Source organism: Rhagoletis zephyria, unplaced genomic scaffold (genome assembly GCF_001687245.7).
Source record: "Rhagoletis zephyria isolate East Lansing unplaced genomic scaffold, Rhagoletis_zephyria_1.1 Rzeph_scaffold_00001, whole genome shotgun sequence".
In the NCBI taxonomy this organism is placed as follows: domain Eukaryota; kingdom Metazoa; phylum Arthropoda; class Insecta; order Diptera; family Tephritidae; genus Rhagoletis; species Rhagoletis zephyria.
The window spans coordinates 124,489-148,788 of record NW_016157085.1 but is presented as its reverse complement, the minus strand read 5'-3'; the positions used below and the strand labels follow the sequence as shown (position 1 = coordinate 148,788).

Here is a 24,300-nt window from a genome sequence, read left to right as displayed (position 1 = left end):
AATTTAACTTTAATCTATTGCTAAATTTTTTAACATTTCTTATCTTGTCGAGCTTGATGGAAAGTGATAAAAATTTCATGTCCCTCGCTTCCTAGGTGGAGGAGTACAAAAGCTATATTTTTGTAGTGGGCCGGCAAATGATTAATAAATTATAAAAAATGCGGTCCTGTACCAAGTTGCACTCGGATATCTCTTAAGCTGAAGGACTAGTTAGTGGTCCAATAGAAGAACAGGGCTCGAATCGCCACATACGATATCGTATTACTCGTCACGTAAAAATACATTTTTCGGATTATGACATACGTGAACGTACACTTTACCACATTCAACTTATACTGCCTGACGTAACACGTAATTTTCTTTAGTGTGGATATGGTTAAATCGACTCAGCTCGTTATATTAATATTTTTGGAATAATTTTCTATGGGTCTGGCTCTTTTTGATCTTATGTCTACTTACCTACAAACATTACAATAAAGCAAGAATGCACTGTAACGTTAATTTTAACGTTTTCCCCACAAAAAATATTTTCTTAATTTTTTTTTTCAGACCATGAAAAAGCATCTGTGGGGGTAAATATGTGACTGGACCCCCTTCCTTTTTATTTTTAAAGGAATTTCCAATGTTTACACGCCATACTTGTTCAGTACTTTTTTACGTAGTATGTATGATTTTTTCGTTAAAAAACTTCGTCCAAAGAATTTTTTTTTTGCTATACAGGCGAACTGAATACGCCAAATAGTTTTTCTTGTTTAAGTCAAAATGTGTTCTAATGTAGCTATTTATGTGAATATTAATTAATAAAATTTATCAAGTTTAACAAATATTAAAATTTTGATTTGTCAAATTTATTGTGGCTTAACATTTTATTTTAATATTTTTATTGAGCTATGTATGGATGGAATGAGTTTTGTAATGGAAAAACAACGAAGTTTAACCGATATTTCGGACATCTCCTCATCAGGCTTCTTTTTCTAGACTAAAGCTGGGATCGAACTCGCATCATCGATGTGCAAAGACAGAGGCGCTAACCACTGAGCCATGCACACCCCGCAAGCTTTTGTAGCTAATTCATTTCCCTTATTCAACCTACTACTATCAAGTGCAGCCGATTTGCCGCTATTTAAACTTGACAGTGTGGTTGTTATTGTTAATTCTATATATTTATTTGCTTTATTGTATAATTTCATGCAGGCTCATCCCAAAAATTCGCTCAGTTCGAGAGAGTAACACTGAAAAGTACGAGATCGCTTTCTAGTAAAAAATGGTAACTGCTGGTAACTTCTACGAAATAGCTGCTATAACTTCTACCGCTTAGACTTCGTTGCTTTTTGCATTTTTGCTAATAAACTTAATCGTGGTACGTAGCTCAATAACAAATTAAATTAAAATTTTTATTTTCCAACTTAATTTTCAAAAATGCGAACCCCTTTTAAAATGCGGCCCGGGAGGATGGATGCAAATTCAGACATATCGTTGAAATCTTAAACTCAAAATCACAATAAGAAACCTTCTGAAAAATAACTAAATTATAAAAGAAAAAAAAAAAAATAAATTACGAAAAAACTCCGATGCCCCGGAGCTCGGTTCCCTCGAATGACATGGTGGTGCCTTGCTCATTCGCCCATTGCGACTGTTGGAGCCGCGCGAACAAAATGATATCCAATTGCTTTCTGTCAAAAAAGGTTTTCACCATGAAAATTGGCAAGGGAGCTTTTGTTTTGTAAGACTTTCAAGACAGAATAAGCAAAATCTTTCAAACTATTTTGCTTGCTGTCTTTAAACTGTCTTACAAAATACTTTCAACTAATGGCCTTATTCATAAAAAATAAAGTAGGTTTAAAGAGCTTTATAAATTGACGTTTTCATACATTTTTCAATTTATAAACCTTTTATAAAGCTACTTAATTTTTTATGAATAAGGCCATAAATATCTAACCAGTATTTTTTCATAGGCGTGAAGACATGAAGTGGGATGCTTTAACCGTCTGTAGGGCCTTATGCAATTTAAATAACATCGCTTACACGAAAAGAAGGAAAAGCAGGAATTAATAGGTTTGTTGCACACGACCAAAACAGCCCAGACAGCGTTCCTCACGCTATAAAAATGGGTAATAGAGAGCGAATAGGTTCCACTTTTGGATCGTAAATGTCTTCTCCTTCGTGCCCGAAACAGCCCGAACTGGAAAAAATGTGCGAATAGTCAAATTGCCATAACAGCTGTCGTCGAAATGAAAAATGCCACAGAAATTTCAGAAAATGTCGTTATTTGCTAATTTTATTAGCCATATAAGATAAATACATATAAAATTATTCTTTAGCGCCGATTGCTGATGTGGTTTTTTGCGTTCCTAACGCTCTGGGCACTTTTGGGATGTGTTATATGGAATATGGGCGTGGTTATTGTCCGATTTTAAAAATTTTCCGTTTGGCCGTTTGGTATATTGTACCAAGGCCAACAACTATGCCAAGTTTGGGAGAAATTGGTGAAGCGGTTACCAAGCAACAAAGGGCCATATACCTTATCTTATATGTACTCCCTATTGGACAGAAATTGTTCTTAAATGACTTCATTCGTTGCAGGTGTTGCATCTAACCAAAGTAAAATGCTTATTAAATGCGTCTCTGGCGTACGCAGCAGAAGTAGGTTTCTGGTCCGGGGTTGAACGCAATGCCAGAACGGAGAAGAAGGATATAAAGCAACCCTGCTGCAAAGGACGGTGGAACGATTGATAGGGTTAGCCTATCTAATCAGGCTTGCATCTGAACCGTTTAGTATTTGGAAATCTACTAAATATCGTAGTGATTTCGTATTTGGAACCTTCAAATACTTGCATAGGTACTTGAGTATTTCCATATCCTAAATACTTAAATTCTGCAGGGAAGCTTTAATATATGCTTACATAATAGGGTGTTCGATTATTCGCCTTTTTTACAAAACCGGTTTTCGAGTTATTCGAAAATTGGCAATGTGAAAAAACCATTTCTAGATTTTGAAGTTAAGGAAAGACCGAATAAACCAAGGCGAATTTATAAAGGTGGTGTTGCTAGATCAGCTGATTTGATTCGCCTCGGTACACATGTGTTAAAATTTCTTATGAGTGAGCGAGAAAAGAGAGAATTGGAATTTTCTTTCTCTCTACCTCCTTAAGCGTAAAATAGCTGAAATTTTAAATTTTTTGCACCGAAAGCAAAAACAAAATACACCTTATATGAATTCGCCTTGAGATAAACCGATTTTATTTTACATACTTTTCTTTCTGAAAATGCTCATGTAACCGAGTGCTTAGAGGCGCAGGTGCAATTTCCAGAAAAAATTATAACTTTTTAGTTTGACATGACAGGCTAATATATATTTTCTGGGGTAGTATGTATGCTTCTTTAACAACTTTACAACGGTATGTGAATTATAGAAATCGGACATCAAATAAAGTATAGTAAAAAAGCCGATTTAACTGTTTTTACAGGGTGCCAAAAAACTTCTGAAATACCCTCATAGTGAGTGCACAAAATCGCCTGGAACAAATTGAACTCTTTTTGTGATACGGTCTAATGTACATACATATACTTGTGTTCAGCTGATTAAGTTAAGTGACATTTTGACTAGTTTTGGCTATTTTTTCTTTTGTTTATTTAATGTTTATATATTTTTTTTAAATCAAAATCTAGTACTTAGATAACGAGCGCCACATAAATTCATATTTCAAACTTCGTACAAAAATTATGAAAATTCAACAAACTTTAACAATTCCACCCAAAAATTTTAAACTTTTCATTTAGAATTTTTAGAAAAATTTCGGGTATGCAAATCCCAAGACTCTAGAAAATCGTGTTGATTTTTAATATTTTTTCATTTTGCTGACGGTGCTAGGCCTTTTTTTCCATATAAAAGTAATTGTCGAGCATACTCCGTCAGTCAAAAAAATTATTAAAAATCAACGCGATTTTCTAGCTATTTAAAATTTACATTTTACTATTGCATTTTACTAAAATTGAATGGGCTATAAAACTGCCTACCTAAAATTTTTCTAAAAATTTGTAATAAAAAGTTTAAAACTATTGGGTGTAATTGTTAAAGTTTGTTGAACCTTTATAGATTGTGTACGAACCCTGCAAACCATTTTTTCAGAGTAATCTGAAATGTAGAGAATTTGTAAAGAATTCGTAAAGATCCCATCCGATTATTTGCCGAATTTTCTAAAATGAAATACACGGTCCACACTTCGATTCTTTTACGAACATTCGGAATTTCGTCAGAATTTTCCTTATTTTTCGTACAGGAATTTCTTTACGAGTTCGTGTCAACCCCTCCATAAATTTTCTTTTAAGATTTCGGGACCTTTGGTTTGCAGGGAAGTTTGAAGTACAGGAATTTCTTTACGAGTTCGTGTCAACCCCTTCATATAATTTCCTTTGAAGATTCGTAAAAAAATCGTTACCGAAATGAGATACTCCTAAAGATTTCGTTAACATTTCGGGACCTTTGGTTTGCAGGGAAGTTTGAAATGTGTATTTATGTGGTGCGGGTTATGCTATATATGTGCCAGAATATCCAAAACTGGTCAAAATGTCACTTAACTTAATTAGCTGACCACAAGGGTATTTGAAACATAAAATAACATTAAATGAAAAAGAAAAATTAAATTAAATCAATTTAGAAGGAATGAATTAAAATAAAATTTCATAAATAATAAAATCGCTTAAAATACTAGTTGTATCAAAATTAAAAATTATTTAGAGTCAAACTGTAGAATCTTTCTGTAAAAAGTTTCGTGTGTTGTTTCTGAAATAATAAGCAAAATCCTTGTGCAAAACGATATAAAAGTATATGTAGGGCTGGATACATTCCACTATGTATGTATGTACATATGCTTGCACATATTTACTATATAATCTACGGCAATCACTTTATTTTGGCATGATTTCAAAAACACTGAAATGATTATTTTCGCTTTTCTCCAAATAAGGAGGCCAACAAAATTGAGTCTAAATCAAAAGCATGCAACCTTAACTTGGTTATAAAAAAAAAAGTTCATTTACATATACATACGTATGTATGTATGTATCTTAGAGTGGTCCATTTTTGTATGGGGCAAAATTTTCATCCTAGAAAATGGGGCACCTCATTTTTTTCCCCCTTTGACATTTGTAATACCTATACCAACTTTCAGTTTTCTACTGCAGCCAATAAAGGGTGCTCAATGACCTTGAAATGCGCTACTAGATCGCTGTGAAACTGGCAAACATATTGGTGACTTTTATAAAAACCTACTGTTGCCATGACAACTGTTGCCATGACAACTGAAGCTTGTGCGATTTGTTTTTAGACAATTTAAATTTGAAATGTTCTTAGGTTACTTAACCAATTGTTTGATAAATATACTATGTACACAATACTTCTAGAGTAAAATATGAGCATCATGAGCATCCTCTAAATTTATACATAGAAGCGTAAGCTTTGGTGCCGGCACCTCTTTCGGCAAGAGGAAAAATTTTGAAAAGTGTCCCAAACCCTATATAGGAAATTTTTTTTTGGACCACTCTAATGTATATACTACATATAGCTACTTACATAAACACGTTGGTGTACACATAAACATTGTACATCACCAATGATTTGGCAAAAACAATAAAAGCATTCGTCAACCAATGGAAAACAGTAATTAAAGCTGTCACACCAAATGACTTAAGTAATGGATGAGGGTCTAGAATTCGCACGACATTCAACTGTTGGTATGAAAATTTTCACAAGAATAGTTTTAGTCGCCTATGGTTAGTACATACATATGTATTTTTTTAAGCATATATGTACATTAGATCGTATCACCAAGTATGAGGCGAAAACATTTGAATTTGTATACAAGTGTAGGTTTTCTTAAAATTTACCTTTACATTGGTATGTCATTTATAGAAATCGGTCAACAAATAAAGAACTTATAGAAAAAAATTGATTTAGTGGTTTTTACAGCGTGCCGAAAAAATTACATCGGCTGATAGAAGAGTTTAAGCGTAAATGGTCTGCATAAAAATGTTTAAAAATTACATCAAGGAAATTAAAGTAATGAAATTTTTTGGAGGCATTTTCAAATCGGTCTAGCTCACGTAAATCTTTAATATTTTGCCGAAATATTTTGGCCGAGCTCTTAAAATATATAAAATTTGAAAATTCCGGTAGAAAAAGTGCTACTTTTTTTGGTGATGTACCCTCGCGAGTCAGACGCACTATGTATGCCGCCTATAAGGGTGCAATGGTGTGCCTGCTTTTCACCCCTTTGCCGAAAAGAATTTCAAAGAAGCATTAACTAATGTAGATTTCGTGGGCCAAGCTTGGAAAACTTCGCCAATTGCTTCTCTCCTATGTTAATACGTCAATTCCTTAAATCAAGAGTAGTCGAGTTTTTCTGCACTTGGAGCATTCGTTGGCCAACCATAGGTGCCGAGGCGAAGAATTTTTTCGCTTGTCCCCGTCTCTACCTCCAATTCTAAGTTGAAGAATGCTGCGCTGACGGCCCTAGTATTAAGGCCAACGATATCAATGTCATCTGCACCTATTCAGGTGGGCAGAAAGTAATATGCTTTCCAACATCAGATTGCAGAAGCCACACAAAGTGACCCTGTGGGGTATCAAACGGATCGAAGAGGTTTTTTAAATTTGAATGGAAATAGAGGGCATTGAATAGCAGGACCTTTTCTCTTGTCGATTGAGCACAGTACACTGAGCTTCCAATCTTCAGGCATGCATTTATCGGACTAATTTGCGCTTAACACCTGGTATATCCCTACGACCTGTTCGCCACCGGTCTTCAGCTTCTGCGGCCTAGTTGCTGTTAAGCCGAATTACTGCTACTCTCACCTAATTTTGGTGGAGTGGAGGAAGGAGAGCTTCATCCCTTACTCGAAGATTCTGCGCCTAACTATGCTGCCGGGAGTGCTATATTTCGAAACCTCTGTAGCTGAGTCCACTGCGTCCTACTAATCCCCGGTGACCATATGGGCCGGTCGACTAACTACCTTGTATCTGTCAGCAACGTTTCTATATTTTTGCCCGGGTTCTGCAGTGGTATAGAGGGTAGCCGGTGAAATTTTTGGGCGTTAGAGGATTATGCTCCGTGCGGTGAAGAAAGGAACTAATTCAGAGAACAAGGCGCGTACTATTGACCGCCAACCTCAACTTCCGCATCGGTCCGATGTTATTCGTAGATAGGTGTTACCAACAACGAAAATAATATTGTGTTTGATTATTTTAAGTTTGGCATACTTAGTAGGGGTAGGGTATGTTGAAACTTATGACTCATTGCGTTCGTCTTACATGTAATTTTTAGTGGTTATACGTGTGAGCCAATAAGTGGATACTTCTAGTGCCTCGAATGCTTTGTTAGTGTAGAGTTCCCTTCCTTTCTAGAAGCGGATCAAATGGTGATCTGGTGAAAAATATAATTTTCCTTCTGGTGGACTCTTTCTACGCCTCTTCCGCCCTAGGTCTGACGTGTTTGAAGTAATCCAGTTTCTCTGACAGACAAAAAAGTACACCACAAAGATGGCGAAAGAACTTTTTCGATCATGTAAAGTCCCACGCAAGTGAACTATGTATAGAAAAGTATGGAAATGTTCCTATATCGGATATATTTATCTCTACCTAGTATAAATAAGTAATTAGACATCTCATTTTATGCCATTCTCTTTTGATCAACGATGTTTTGCTGTTTCTGCCTGACTCATTGTCATTACCAGCGACCCGCAAGGAGAAAAGTTCACTTGGGATGTCCTTGAAAATTAGCTCGAGGAGAACATGTACACATGTAGTGTAGTAGAAACTGATACACGCGCGCGTTCTTGCAACTACATATATTCGCAGTTATCGCTAATAGCTGCACTCAAGCGTTCGTTTACACAAATTCAATTCGTTAGAAAATGCAACCGAGCGTATACAATGCGCCAATTGCAAGAGATTCCCACACACATATGTATGTATGTATGCATGAATGTAGGAAAGTTTGTAAATATGTAACACATATGTACTTGATTAAAAAATCCGGTAGGAAAATTTTGTGGTGACCAATTTAGGTGCTTCTAGTATTTAAATCTAGCGTGTATTTTTTAAGCATTATTTACAATTTATACCTGTGATGCGCATCGCCTTGTCGGCGGGAAGAGATTTTCTAAGCTTCTTACACATTTTATATCAGTAACGACCAAAGCACATCCTATGGGAGATACTTATCGAAGCTTTAGAAAGGAAAATTAAATACACTAAAGATAGCACAATGTCAAAACCGGTTTGTTTCCAAGCCAAATTTGACAACGAATAACGGAAGATCGTTGCACAGTACATCTTTCGGTAGATATAACGGAAGATCATTCCACAGTACATCTTTCGGTAGATATTATATACATATAAGGATTAAAGCTCTCTCTGACATACACAGGTCTGGGGCAGCCACGGGGAAAATGTTTATCTATGCAGATCTTTTTAACCCTTATTCACAATTTTCATATATCGATAATCGACATTGCATAGCCCGCGTGCAGAGCTTTACTCAGCTTCCTGTTAACTTTTATATCAGTCTCGGCCAGCACACGTCCTGTGGGAAAACCTTTTTAAAGCTTTCTGCAGATATTACATAATAAAAGCTCTCTCTGGCCAACGTAGGAGATACTTTTTAAAGCTTTCTACAGATATTATCAAAAAAGATCAAAATTCTCTCTGACTAACACAGGTCCGGGGCAGTGACAAGGAGCTGTTTTAAGCTTTCTTTACAATGAAAAGAGCTTTTCTAAGCTTCCTATTAATTTACATCGTTTAGGATCAAAACAAGTCCCATTGAAGACGCATTTTACAGCTTCCTGCGTATATTACATATCCCACACAGTGCGTACTTCGGCAGGTATCCCGATTCTCAAAGTATACTTCTATCATTAAGAAGCTTCTTTTAAAACATAACTTTTCATTTCTTATTTTATATTCAACAATTTTATTGAGCTTGAGGCCGTTTTTCAGAGAAAAATTGTTTGTGAAAAAGCATTTATCAAATGATAGAAGGTATACCTGCTATTTCAGAGATCACCACATCTCCTCATAAGACAGTTTAATTTTTTTAATTTAGGCCAAATGTCAAAGTTTTTCTTATATATTCTTTTTTTGTAGAAAAGCACCGGTACCTTGTTTTTGCAAAATATAACACAACCTATCGCCGAAAGTCACGAAGAAAATCTCTAAAAAATTCGAAATCGAAATTCCTTTTCTTAGCGCGCCTTTTTTCCAACAGGGTACATACTCGTCCATATACACATGTATTTTCATATGCAGTATGAGTAAACCCTGCCAAGTCGCGGCGACATTTTAAATTCCGGGCATCATCATCACATTCCGCTTTAATAACGACAAAGTCAGACGCCTTGCAAAGAACCTTGACATTTCCAACCACTATTCTGCAAACTGGTCGATTCACCACAGCACACAAAGCCTTGCTCTACCAGCTATAGTGCCGCCACCTGCTCATACCATCGCTGAGCTCAACAATGTTCGGAGACCGGTCGCTCTAACAATAATGGCGCGTCGCCAAAACAAAAATAAAAAATGAATAAAAAATAAAATCAATGTTTTCAAAGCGGTTACCCGACGAGGAGGTGGATGGCGTGGGTGACAAACATTTTAAGTTGATTGAGAAGAATTGCGAAATACATATGAACAAACATAGGTACATATAATGGTATGGGGTGCGCATTGTTGGCGATAGCTACTCGGACCTATAAATATCAAGAAACACATTTGATTGTCAACTGTTGTTTTGGGCCAGTCAGTTAGTCATTTTGATTGCTATGCCGCTTTTTCAATTCCTCTTTCATACTTGCAAATTTTTGTTTTTGTTTTATAGATTTGTGCTGATTTGTAATTTTTTACTTTTTCATGATTTTTTCTTCATTTTTTTTGCTTGTTCTCATTACGATTGCACGATGTTTTTTCTGCCGCATAAACCTTGAACGCGGACAAATTTACATTTACACAAGCGAAAAGCTAAAAATGCAAAAAGCAAAGACAGAAGTGCACTAAAGGACCTCCACAGCGGTTGTCAGCACGCGCATTATGTTTGCGAAGTGAAAAATCGTTGCGAATGTGGTGAATTTGCTTGCGTCTATTCAATAATGGGTGCGCGTGGTGAACTGAGAGGAACGAATGACAAAGCACAAATATTTGCGGTGGGATGTGGAAATGAAAATGAATATTTATGACCAGAATCTGTATGTTTAGCTAAACACATTTAAATATGTATGTATGTATTTGCATATGTATGTCTGTAAGAAAGCATTTAGAGGATTTTTGTTAAATCACGTGCCAAATCGCAGAACACCGTATTGAAACTGTCTTCGACTAAGATAGCTGAGATAGATATGTACTAAATAATAAATCTAAATCTACAATTAAATATTCAATGTAACTTATTAATTATTTTGATTTTGCATTGCTAAACTTGTGGCAACCCTCTTCAAAAATATTTTCAAAATAAACTTTTCTCGTTTGACATTCATATAAAACTATGCATTTAATTTAACTTATTAATTACATAAATTGATTTTGCAAATCTTAACAGATGGCAAATATCGTAAAAAAGAGGGTCGAAATGAAGCTTTCTTAGTGATATTTCGTTTGATATCCAAATACAAATATTTCAATTAACTTTTGAATTTGATGGATTTGGAATAACTAAACAGGTGGCAACAATGTTAAAAAACTAGTTTCTAAATTAACCTTTCTTGAATGCCTCTCGTTTAGTAGCAACATTAAATATTTCACTTATGTAACTTATTAATTAAATGCATTTTGAATTTTTCACCAGGTGGCAACCTTCGTCAAAAATATTTCTAAAATAAAGCTTACCTAAACCTCTCTTGTTGGACACCCATTAACTTCACCCATTAACTTCATTTAACTTGTTCATTAAATTGATTTTGAATGTAAAATATTTAATTAAACTTATTAATTAAAATGATTTTGTAACCCAAAATAGGTGACAACCCTCTTAAACACCATTTTTGAAATAAAGCTTTCTTATACCTCTCTCGTTTGATACCCATATAGAAATATTTTTTTTAACGTGTTAATTGAATTCATTTTCAAATTTTGATTAGGTGGCAACCCTCTTAGAAATTTTTTCGAAATAAATAGTTATAGAACCTCTTTTTTTGACACCAACATTTTTGTAACATTGTTTTTAACCTATAAATTAATTGATTTAAATTTTTTACAAGGGTGGCAACTGTCTTCAGAAAGTATCCTATATTTTGTTCTAGGACACAGCCTATCTGGGTGCCAAATTTCATTCAAATATGTCCAGCCATTTTAGCGTGAAAGAGCATCAAACATACTCACATACTCACACACTCACATACATTCACATTTATAATACATACATACATACTTATTAGCCGTATTGTTTATTCTTCATTTTCGGCTCTAGAACCGTTTATCACTTTGGGCCGTGACCAAAAACCTTTATCAATTGCCACTCTCCTTTGCGAAATTATGCCAGCTGTTCATTCCGAGTGAAGACAGGTCCTTCTGCACTTGGGTCCTTCATTGTGTTCGTGAGAGTCCTCGAATTCATTGTCTACACATGGGTGGCCGAGTCTTCTTTGAGCACAGCCATATGTAGATCTTGCGGAGAATTGTTGCCTCCTCTCGAAAGCCTCCAAAGCCCCATTATCTTTGGTCGACATCGTCCATGTTTCTGTGCTATATAAATGGAGAGGCATGCTTAGCAAGAGTTATTCTTCACTTGATATCTAGGCTTACCTTATTGGCGGTTTTAATGCTGGATCCTAGGTAGACAAAGTCCTTCACTACTGCAAAGTTACACCTGCCAACAGTGAGGAGTGTCTCAATAGGCGAAGACTCTTCAAATGTTGCCTACCCCCTGTCCTGCTTAAAACCTCTTTTGGTCTCGAACGACGCGGCGAGGTAGTTCCATATTTGCCAATATTATTTGGACGGATGTAAAAGTAGTTTAGAGTTGGTGCCTATTCGTTCTGTCAAACGCGGCGGTAATTGGCGCAATAAGCAGGATCTCTCTTTTTGTGGGTTGTGGTTGTGGGATTGTGGTGAAGTGGTGCGACATGAGGTTCGTCACTACGCCTATTTGTGGGTTTTTCTTCATCAAAAGCGCAACCGGTGCAGCGATTCAAAAGCGTTCAGAAGTCTTTTACTCCATATTATAAGTATAATCAGGGCGTCTGTAGCCATATTTCTATTATATTTAGAGTATAGGAGTGGTTGGTTAGGTAGGATACGCTGCTTTCGTCTTGCAGTTTGGACAAACAAAGTGGAAGGATCTGTCCACACTTTTTGTGAAAAACTGGCACAAATTTGAAACTAATAGATGCAATTGGACACAATTTCTGTTCTCAGTCCAGACCTGCATGCAGACAGACGCTCCAGTGAGACTATGCTTAAGCTATCCTCGAAAACTGGACATTTTTCGAAGTAAGGATTATTTTCACACAAAATTGTTAATGGATTCTTGTTTTCTTCATCTTTACGGTTTTTAAAAGAATCGCTATACCGGATCTGGAACCCTGCTATCAAAAGTCAGTATGCCCGTAAGAAAACTTATGTTTGGTTAAAAAAACCCCAGAAATTTTTGTGTTTTTTGATAATCGATCGATAGCCAGGGGGAACGTGGTACTAAAAATGTGTCCAGAAAATTCTATCTGCCGTTAAAAAAAAATATTCTTCCCAATTTTCGAGTGCAGGAATCTCACAGGGACTTTATACTTTAACTCAATAAAAGGCTCAAGGAGAAGCGATAAAAGGCTCATGGACCGAACATCTTGAGCGGTGTTGTGACCCACATTCCGTGTTATAATTATCCTTCCACGGCGTTAAGCTCTATGTACTGAATATGTAGATGGACGACTTTATCGTTCTTAGTTAAAAATTTGTTATAATGCCGCTCAGACCCAAAGATTTATAATGCTACAAGAATATAATAATCCATACTATCTTTAGTGATTATTACTAGGACTGGAGCTTTCGCAGAGATTCGACATGGAATTCGGCGTAACCTTTCATATAATAACACTAACCTACCCCGGGATCGCAGTAAGTACTGGGGAGCGGTGGGGGCCTTAGACACGCCGGTGTCTTCGGCTACCCTTTCAACAGAAACGACATTGTTTTAGTAAATAGAATTGACATCAAACTACTTTCTGGGCACCGGTCAAAACCAATTGCAATTCCAATTGCACCGAATAGGTATGAACACAGAGTCGGAATATCAGCTCTGCCTCGAGGCTGATGAAACTTCGGAGCATATTCTCTGTCACTGTTCGGCTTTTCTAGCTTCTATCCTTCAAAAAAGAAATTGTGATGAAAGATGTCTAACTATGGATTAGTTAACGAGCTGGAGAATAAGGAGTGCTTCATTAAGTTTCTTGAAAACAAAAAAGTTATTCTGTGTTACATAGTGTTTGCTTACAAAAACAAAAAAATCAACAAAACATTAACATATGATTTTTGATATACTAAGAATGCAAACCTTAATGAGAAAAATGCGATTCTGCGCAATGTTATTGAGCGCCTAGAGAGGAAAAGTGTTGCCATAGGTAGACAAAATCTCGAAATTCACCACAAATTGAGAATGGTAGTAAGAAAAAGTAGCATAACAGTTAAAGAGTTAAAAGCCATGTCTTGGCTTTCGGTGCAAATTCAAGTTTATTCCGTTGGTAAACGTAGTGTATTGCTGTCCTACGTGGACGCGTTCAAGTTCTTAGCCAATTCGAATTTAGTTAAGGGATGACTGGCGATTGTGACGGAAGCGTTTCTTTTGAGCGGTGCGCGAATATTTGCTTGAATACTTGGAAGTGTTTTGAAACAAAACAATGAATGAAGTTGTGAAGTGAAAAAATTGGTGGAGTGAGTTAAAGAGAATGTGCTGAAAGAGAACTACTTGTAAATAAATGAAGAAGGGTGTCAAGAAAAAGCGTGATTGTTGAGAATTTTGTTTTGATATTTCAAAACTAAGTTGAATGCTCGATTTTTTTGTTTTGTTGTTGTTTTAAGTGATTTAATAAGGTAAAAGAAAAAAGGAAGAAAACATAAAACAAAAAAAAAAAAAAAATAATATTTACATACGTATATATGTATATACACTTACTTGTGTATTAAAAAAACTAATTATGTTTTAAACCTAAAATAAGTGAAATTCGGAACTATTTGCTCGGAAAAACTCTTTCCTGATGTGCTGAAAATAAATGGTAATAAACAAATAAATTTATGGAACCTCTTAATATAATATATCGTTACTTTAATTCACAAAGGCCGTAACAAATATTCCACACACTGCAATCTTATTATATGTACTCGTATTTGGTGCCAATTTTTTAAAAAGTCTGGTTTAGCTTAAAAATATGTACACCATAACTATAAGCAAAATGTATACAAATTCCTTTATTCTGCTCGTAGTTAAATGGTACATACTTTTAAGCTTTGATTTCTGCCAAAATTACCACAGTCTAGTATTTTATTTTACGATTGAGTTTTAAAGTATTTTTAATGCTATCTCAGAGATTTGTGCTTCCGTTCTACGGTTTGATTTGATAAAATTTATTGTTCTCTCGTTTTAATGAGTGATAAAACAAACTTTTTTAAATTATTAAAATTAACCACTTTATTTTCATATGTGTAGGTATTTAGGTACATACATAGTTTCATTCCACAAATAAAAAATCTGTTATCAAAATCTGGTAGCACTTCCATCCTGCCAGACTTTTCATGCTCTTATGGCCACAAGCTGCTCAATACAGTTCACTTCCTTGGCTTACAGATAAACCGGTTTTTGCATGGTTCCATCTTTAGTGAATTTGTCGTTCCAAAAAACATTATCTCTCCCTAATGTCGGAAGCGCCTACAGTTAAAAAAGACGATATCTTCTTCATAGTTAAGAAAAGATGTCCGCTTTTCTAGTACTTTGAATATGTTTGGGTCATGTGGAGTTGACCCGTTCGAATTTCCAGAGTTATGCATATGTATAACCACCGTAGCCAAATGGTTGAAATCCAGTTATAGTGAGTGTCGACCAAAGTAGCCGAGTATTTAAAAGGTATATAGTACCAATCGAAAGGATCCGGCTCTACATCTAAAAAGTTTGTCTCTGGCAGGTGAAAGTAAAGATTAAAGTGTATTTATGCCATGAAAACGTTTCTCACAAAAAAAAAAACATTCTTCCAATCGGAGGGACGTTATTTATTTTTACTTTGACAATAATAACATATCGCTAGCTTAGAAAGAAAAGTTGCTAACTCCCATTTTAAAAATTTTGCAGGAGAGGAAAAAATCTTCCTATAGCCATTTTCTTCAACTATTTCGCAAGACTTTGAATCAAACATTTTGCGCGTTTAAAGCAAAGCAAAACTCCATAAGAATCAGAAGGATTCGATATTTATTAAAGGATGTCGTATTATTTTCGCCTTATCGGATTTGTGGTGCTTTTTTTGGACTTAGCAAATTTTCCTTTTATTGCTTATGAAGAGGAAAAAATAAAACAAGTACCTTTATAATTTTCGAAACAATGCGTTTTCAATTTCTCTAGCCTCCTATATCAAAATATGAGTTTTCATAAAAAGTGGACTTAGCAACTTTTCACACTAAGCTAGCGATATTCTATTTTACAATGTTGCGAATATAAAGAAAATTATGTAAATGGTGTTTTTGTAGAGGTGTAAACTTTTAAATGTAAATAAAATAATTTGATGACATAATTTCCAACTGAAAATTGACTTTAGTAGAACGGTAACTTTTTTTAAAGAAGTAAGAACCAATATATGTATAATGTGATTCCAGCTGAACTCAAAGAATTAAAAGAAGTATATTCTTAGCAACAATGCAGAATGGAAATCACATTGGTTACGACATCGTGATTCGCCTCAAACGACTTCAGAACTTCAATCCCTTGGTCTCAGTGTGGTGGGATCTGAAATATGGGATAATTTTTAGTCTCCTACCAAGGAACCTCGAAGTCAATTCGGATGAGTACTGTCGACAATTTGACATTTTGAATGAATATGGAGCTTTTTCTGGTTGTCAATCGAAAACAAGTTGTGTTTCATCAGGACAACGCTGGGCCAAATTGCATATTGTAGGAGATGTAAGTTAGGTTTTGTTGGCTGACCTTAAGAGGTCTCACATAGACGAATATTAAAGAACGCAATGTTAAAGAACATCGCCGTTCCATTAGCGAATTTTAGTAGAAATTTTGGTAATTTGTCAGGTGTTGACTGCAGCTGTGCCTTGAGGAGTAAGTCTTTGCTTCTTGAATGTTGGGCACTCGCAAATTATATGCTCCACAATTTCTTCGTGATAGCTACACTTCCTGCACTTTTTGCCTTCTATAAGACCTAATATAAATGCACGTGCTGATGGCAAACGAAACCCTGTTATCAATCCTACCAGAAGCCTCGAGTTTTTTCTTCTTGTGATAGAAAGAAATCAGTAAGTTTCTTGCCGTATGAACTGAACATTGTCTTTGCAAGTCTTTAACCCCGAATTCTTTTTCCCTTGTGTCCTGGGACCAAATATAGGTGGACGGTTTTAATATTGGCGTACTTATGATTTCACGCAGTAAAGGGCTTCCTATCAAACTGCGCGCGTCCTGAGCTAACCGTCTCTCTCGCCGGATTCAGTCGAGGATTTTCGCCAACCAATAGGAGATGTTACTCGTTGATTTTCATTCACCAGGCTTGCGCGGAATAAAGTTAGATTCAAATGAGACCGTAAAGCAATACGGCAGTTTTTCCTCAATGAAGACATGCCTTCCTAATAACGGGAAATTATGAACCTCACCAAAAGATGGGATTACATTTTTCTTAACGGACTAATTAAAAGTATCTAATTAGGGAAAACTTGGCTTATGTGTATAATCGTACCAGTAGAAAAAAGCTTAGGTCCTTTTCCCCGACTTCCTGTTAAACTTAACGGGAGCTTTGATCTGCCCGTCAAATTAGTCGATCACATGCATATAACAGGCAATCGATGAAGCCGTCCATGTGTTTAGAGCGGTGATGGACTTCGCCCTGACCGCTGGTAAAGCTCTTTTAAGCTTTCTATATACATATTTTGTATAGACGCACGCATAGTAAAAGTTCTCCCTGCCCATCGTTGGTTTAAAGAAAAATTACATTTTAACAGGTAACGAGAAAACGCCCCTTAGATTATAGGATATTGGTTACTGCTTTGACTATTTTAAGGTGTATCGCGAAAATGTAATTCACGAATGAATTAAACGACCCATTTATCGGTATTCGGGTACCATGCTAATACGGAATGTCTTAGAAAGGGGCTTTTGGTTAAAGTTAAAAAGCATTAGAAAACCCACGACAATTTTGAAAGAAAGCTCGAAACTTTAACACAACTGTCAAAATTTGTGGGAACAATACCCGTACTTTGAAGACACGATTTTTCTAATTTTCGCGCTCAACAAAACCACCTAATAATTTTTTATTCGGCACGAATGTGTCTGCATTAATTTGACATGTAATTGTATACCTTGTCAGCGTCAAACGTCAACACATTAATTGAATTAAAATTACAATGGCAGACAATTTAAGTGAGTTTGTGAGTGAGAATGGCATATGAGCGAGTTGAATGGGCTGTCGGGGGTATTTTTTTTTTTTACATTCTTCGCCTTAAATTGAGGGTTGAAGAAAAAAGTTCGAAACAGCACAATAGCTGGAAAAAGTTGCCTACAAAAGACATGCACAGCATAACGACTTGTGGTAGTGTGATCGCGCTAATGCTATTAACGTGACAAGCGTTTTTTGCGCATTGCAAGCAATCAACTACCCTTTCGAATGTACATATGTATTTATGTATGTGCACATACATTAGCATTAGACCGCATCAGGAAAAATGTTCGCCACATACCTTAGAATCTAAAGTATTTTTGCAAGACAACTTAGAAAAAAAAAAAACATTTTTTTAGACTTTTCACCTTTTTTCGTCATATATTCGGCATTAACAGTGGGATCTTTTTTTGTTCCAACGCTTATTGACCTTAAGCACTCCGTTCTGCTAATTAACCATTAGCTCTTAGTTCTTATCTACCTACGTACCACCCTAATGTCAGTAAATTAAAGCTAGCCAAAAATCATCAAACTTTTGCATTCCGACTCGAAGGCAATTTTTGAATGATTTTGTTTTTGCCCGAACGTAGGGGGTCGCCTTTTAAAGTATGATGTATCGATATTCTTGTCTCGAGGTGGCAATTTGTTTTGTTCCGACTTTGATTGACCTCAGGTACCCCGTTCTAGTACTTATCCATCGTATTTCATAAGCTAGAGTTCCGCCCTAATGTCAGTAAATTAAAAGCCCACCAAAAATCACTAACTTGTGCTAAATAAAAAATGTGTTTATTGCCGAATGCATTACTTAGGTTTCACCAAAAAATTTTAAAAGTATACCCCTAGGTTAGGTAAAAAAAAATTTGAAATTACCTTGCCAAAATACTTTAGCCTCAGAAGTGTACGGCCAGTTTTTTTCTGTCCGCTTATAAGGTGGTCCGGTCTAATGTGCATATTGGATTTGTATGCTATGCTCTGTCATTGTGGATACTAAGTACGCCTTTGAGACCCTACCTTATTGTTCGGTCGCACAAACAAACTAACGGAAGCCATTACCACGCGCCACTCTAATACAAAAATAAATAAACACTCAAGCGAAATGTGCAGATATATACCGATATATGACCTCCACTTGTCAGTGGGTGATATACATACTAGTTCTGGTTATATACACGTACAAATGTATGTATCTATATTTACATAAAAACATAACTGCGTTAGCAGGTGGGTATGTAGTGTAAAGTAAGCCTATGCAAGCCCTTCTCCACAGCCAAAGCAAATAAGTTTGTCATTGCTGGGCGTGTGTGTTTACCTTGCAAGCATTGGTCGGCCAGCAAAACATAAATTTGGTTACTTTATGAACTCATACTCTATATTATACCCCGCCTCCTACCACTCTTTGCCAGGCATAAATGTAGTGGCCATCTGGCCTACGTGCGCATAAATCGATCAGCTGTTGCTGACTACCACTACTTTTCGTTAACTCACTCCGAAGCCCATTTCCCTTAACTCTCTATCTCTCTCTCCGCTTGTTGGCCTTCAAAATGAAATTTACTGTCTGCCAGTTGACATTATCGCATCGTGGGTGAGCATTGCCAAAGCAACAGAAGCTCTAAAATAGCTTCTGTTTTAAGTCTACATCCTCTTGTAGTATATGTACCTACATATGTATGTTTGTATGTAGGTACATATTGGTCACACAGCCGTTTACTGTTATCGAACGATTTATGAGTACCGTAAATGCGTTGCTTAACAAGCGCATAGGACCGTTAGGCTCGTATATTTATCTCTAATATGTAGTAGTAAATTGCATTAAAGTTGCGTATACGCCATGTGTTCTTACATTAACATTACATTAGTTGTTATACATATTTGTAGTATGCACATTGTACAACTATATGTATTTACATTTGTACATGTGTATGAGATTATGTTAAGCTGAGCCAAACGCACAATACTTGGTGTTAAGTGCTAAGTGCAGGCATAAAGTGTAAAATGATAATGAAAATGTGTGGGCGAATAGGGTGATGTATGCCTACGGTGACCATATTTATGGGAGCCGAATACGGGACAAAAAATAATTTTGCAAATTTTTTCTACAAAAACTTACAGATCTTAAAGCCTAAGATCTTAGACGTACTGGCCCTGAAACAGCATCCTTCTAGCAACATCTCAAATTTGTAGGATATTTTTTAAAAAAATTCGTTAGGTTTTAAATTTAATAAAGTGTAATTTTGATATCGCTAAAACTTTTTTGGCAATTTTTTTGTTTACGGTCTTACGCAGTTTTTCATAAAAAGTAAGTACCTATGTTCGACCATTTTTTAAAGGAGAATCAAATGAGCAGCACTTTCCACTTGCAATTTGTTATACTAAATTTTAACGAGCTACAAAACTACAAACCAAATGTTTTTTTCTAAAGATTCTAATTAAATGGTTTTGGTATTTATATTTTGGTCATTGTATGTATTCGTCGATTCAAATCACAGGCATTCAGTTTAGAAATAATAGCTGTTTATGGAGAAAATTACGATGATATACCAACAGCACTTAAAGCTGGTACATAGGCATGCAAATTTTAATGAGCAGTTAAGGAGTCAAAATAACGAACACCGAATACGGGGCAAATACAGGGCATTAAAAGAAATACAGAACATTTGGCGTCCCGTATAAAATAAATAAATTACCAGGACAATGGGTCAAAAAAGAGGACTGTCCCGTATAATACAGGACGGATGGTCACCGTATGTATGCCGCAAAATTATGTATGTAACCAGTGACACCCAGGAAAATAATTTACGGGGCCGTTGGGGAGACTGCGGGTGGTTTTGCACTTCTAAAGATATATCACCAAGAAAATACTGAAAATTCGTTATCGATTTTAAATGTATGCATTTACTCATTTAAATACATGTATGCAAGTATATAGTGTCGACCTCTTCAATAGCGTCCTCTTTTGAATACCAGTACTTGCATTTTGCCTTTTGTTTTAATAAATATTCGTAAATTATTTTTTTATACAAATTTAGTATATTCTATTTCAAAAACGACGTAAATCCGATTTTCAAACTATAACCAAATTTATAATAATGCAATATTTTCATCAAAATTTTAAAACTATATAAAAAATGTTCATTCACATAAAAATAGACAAAAAAATTATCAAAAAGCAAGTTCTTACTATTTGCGCTTTATTATACATGATAATTGAACGGGTTATAAAACTGCATACCTAAACAAGTTCTTAAAGTTTTTTTTTTAAATAAATATTTTAGAATTTCATAAATTGCTCTCTTTTATATAAAATTGAAAAAGAATTCACAATTTTTTTGTTATGAAAAAATTCTATATACTCATGATGCGCTTAACATTCTAAAGTTAATACATATAAAAATAAAAAATAAAAATAAATTCAATAAAAATAAATAAATTAATTTCAAGGAATTGTTACGGTTGTATTGTCCATTTTCCTAAAATTTTCAGCAAATTTTACCACATTTCTTATCACTGTGGGATAAAGATAAAGAAGAGCTAGGCTGTTCAATCTTCCTTGCAACATTTTTCTTGTTATGGGAAGAGTTACTAAATCGAACAATAATAAAATTAGCGTACTGTTGTTGGTCTCTCTTCAGGTTTCAAGCTGAACAAAATTGTATACCACATTCTTATCTAAATAAACAACTCATTTCACCTTAACCCACCTTACCTCCACTCAATTCACCTCTACTCACCTTAACTTACCTCAACTCTTCTAAACACACACCAACTCACCTCAACTTATATAAACGCACCTTAACTAACCTTTCTTCAACTCACTTCACCTTAATTGAAGTGGTTGAATTCAGTCGCTGGGCGAACACTAGGTTTAGTAAAGAATGCTAATTTCTATAGTTTAGGGGACGATTTGGAACTGGACTTACTTTTTGAAGTACTGAAAATTTCTGGTAAACTATAAGTTTAGTAATTATTCCCAAATCGTAATAGACAGCTTTAAAACCTTAGAATGTAATATGGCCAACAAGGTGCACTATTTTCACAGTCATCTTGATCAATCCACAGAGAATCTTGGATCCTTTAAAGAAGGACAACCAGTGCGGTTTCACCAGGACCTATGAAAGAGAGCCACCAAGCCTAATGGGTTCGCCGTATGATGGCTGCCCACTGCTAGGGGATACAACAATATTGCTCCAATGTTCACAAAAAATGCGATAGAGGAAGTTTTTATGTATGTTTATTAGTATCCGACCGAAGCTGGAGCTGGAAGTTTCGTTGAAGCCGAAGCCTAATATCTGTGGAGTTATGTATGCTACCGTATTCTTCAACCACTATTCCATGCATATGTGAAATCTCCATCTCGCCAGCTAGGCTAAGTAAAAAGTTATTGGCGAAAATATTTTCGTTTTCCCCATAAGGCTAAACTTACAATCGAAATGTTTAAAACGTATTCTCCCGAATTCAGGTTTTTCGACTTAGGCGTTTATTGCTTATGTCCACAGATTTTACAACATTTCTGTAACAATTCTTGAGATGAGAAACAAAAACAAAATTTTAATCACTGTCGTAAAATAATGTAACTTCACGCCAAATACAACACCTTGTAAATTGCCTAATTGTTGGGCATTTTCCGTAGGCCGAAGATAAAAAATCAGCCGAATACCGAGGCCAGGCCAAACCTTCGGTCGGACACTAATGTACATAATAACATAACAAATGCAGTGTTTGATGCGAATATGTTTTTTTTTAGTCAAAATGTAGAAAACTACTTACAATTGTATAGTTATGCTGGATTTCCACTTGGCATTAAATGGCAAAAAATTGTTATGACAAAGTTGGGCATTCAAGTATATACGTGTCGTTAAAGCAATTACAATGCTTTACCAAACTTGCTAAAATAATTTATCTCTGCTTTATAACTTAACTTGAAGCTTGCTGATTCGCGACTGACTTACTACAACTCGCTGTTGCAGCGACCTTATATACCCGCGCTGTTTCGTACTCATGGCAACTCTAGAACGTTTTGACATCTAGCGCACATTCTTTCATTCTCTCGCTGTTCGCATTTCCAAATAGCATTTTTTAAATGCCTCAAATTTTTTGTCATTTTAATGCCTAGTGGAAATTCGGCAGTAGGAAATTAAATTATCTTTACTTATGAAATCAGTATAAAGTCCTAAGTTAAAAATAAGAAAATGGTAGCTTCTGGTCAACAAAACTGCTGTTGGACAGTGTTATTGATTAGACTCGTTTTTTTATATTTTCGAATTGCTATAAAATTGGCTTTATAATGGATTTTTAAACATTTTACGCTTTCTCAAATAATAGCCCAGTTCTGTATATTTATACTAAATATATACATATGTATGTATGTAAGTACATCTATATATACATAAAGAGGTGATGAAATACATTTTGTTCGCTAAAATCGTGTTGTATGTTCACACTTAGTTCGCTTTAGCACAACATTTTTGTATTCAATTTGTTTATTTTTTTTTGCAACTCTACCCATGTTTTTACGGAATTTTCCGTCCCTGTACAATCCTTGTGCATATGTATGTATGTAAGTTCGCAAAATTTTCCTTCCACATAATAATAATAAAAATAAATGTAACGTACCGCTATTCAATGTCATTGTACAGAAAGCTGATGGCCTTTAACAACCAACAGGAGAGCAGATATACGCTTCCATATGTACATATGTATGTAGGTCGTGCTTTGGGATATAAAGTACATATGTATGTACATATATGTAACTACAGAAGCATTAATGCTTGCTCCACAATAAACTTATTTCTCCCAAGTCAACGGAAATGGTTTCATTTGTAATCTTAACAATGCATTGTTATTGGCGGGCAAATGTTAAGAGGCGAAGATTTTCGTAAAGGATCATATACCTAGTTATGTAGATGAATAGACACATACATACGAGTATGTATGTAAATATCGTTTTAGACGAGCGGCTTGTGCGTAGCTTCTATTCAGTTGGTTCCGGCCTTGGAATACCTTAAGGCTATTTGTGCAATCAATAGAACCCATGTTAGTTTATTATAGAGCTTACATTAAGTAGCTTGATTAATCAACTGAGAATGATGGAATGTTTACTCGGCTAACTAAGGAGCCGTCCAGTAAGTTTGTGGAAATTCAGAACTCGAAGTAAACATATAATACAACTAACCTATAGTGACCGCAGTATATATATGTAGATGTGTATTGGGACATTTTATTTACAAAAATATGGCATAATATTCAGAAGTAAGCACTCTAAAACCTATTGCCACGAGAAGCGCTACCGATCAAAATATGTATGATTTTATTTCTTGGATTTTTGTCCCCAGGCTGGCTAAGGTGAAGGGGAATATCTAAACGAAGAAAATGATAAGCATGATAGTAAAACCGAAGATAAATATAAAGAAAGAAAAGAGGATACCGATAAAAGTAAAGATGAAGATAGAGAAAGAAAGATTAAAATAAAGGTAATTATAGAGGAAAGGATACAGATAGAGACACAGAGACTCGGGGAACTATTTCGAGATATTAGAGATTCTCGGGATCCTCGGAACTTATCGATATAATAGTCGATATTTTTTATTGATATTTTCGGAACTTATCGATATGATAACCGATATTTTTATCGATTTTGTTATCGATTTTGCTATGGATATTTTCGGAACTTATCATATAATAATACTTTTC

At 35.3% G+C, this 24,300-nt stretch overlaps 1 long non-coding RNA gene across 1 annotated transcript; it reads right to left on the bottom strand.

Annotated features, from left to right (window-relative positions):
* Positions 1–1,726: 1,726 nt before the first annotated feature.
* On the bottom strand, positions 1,727–16,350 carry LOC108362900 (uncharacterized). Its single transcript, XR_001847537.1, has 3 exons — positions 16,340–16,350; positions 14,784–14,786; positions 1,727–1,814 (listed from the first exon to the last, which is right to left on the bottom strand). It is a non-coding gene; the product is annotated as an uncharacterized LOC108362900 (long non-coding RNA).
* Positions 16,351–24,300: the final 7,950 nt, after the last annotated feature.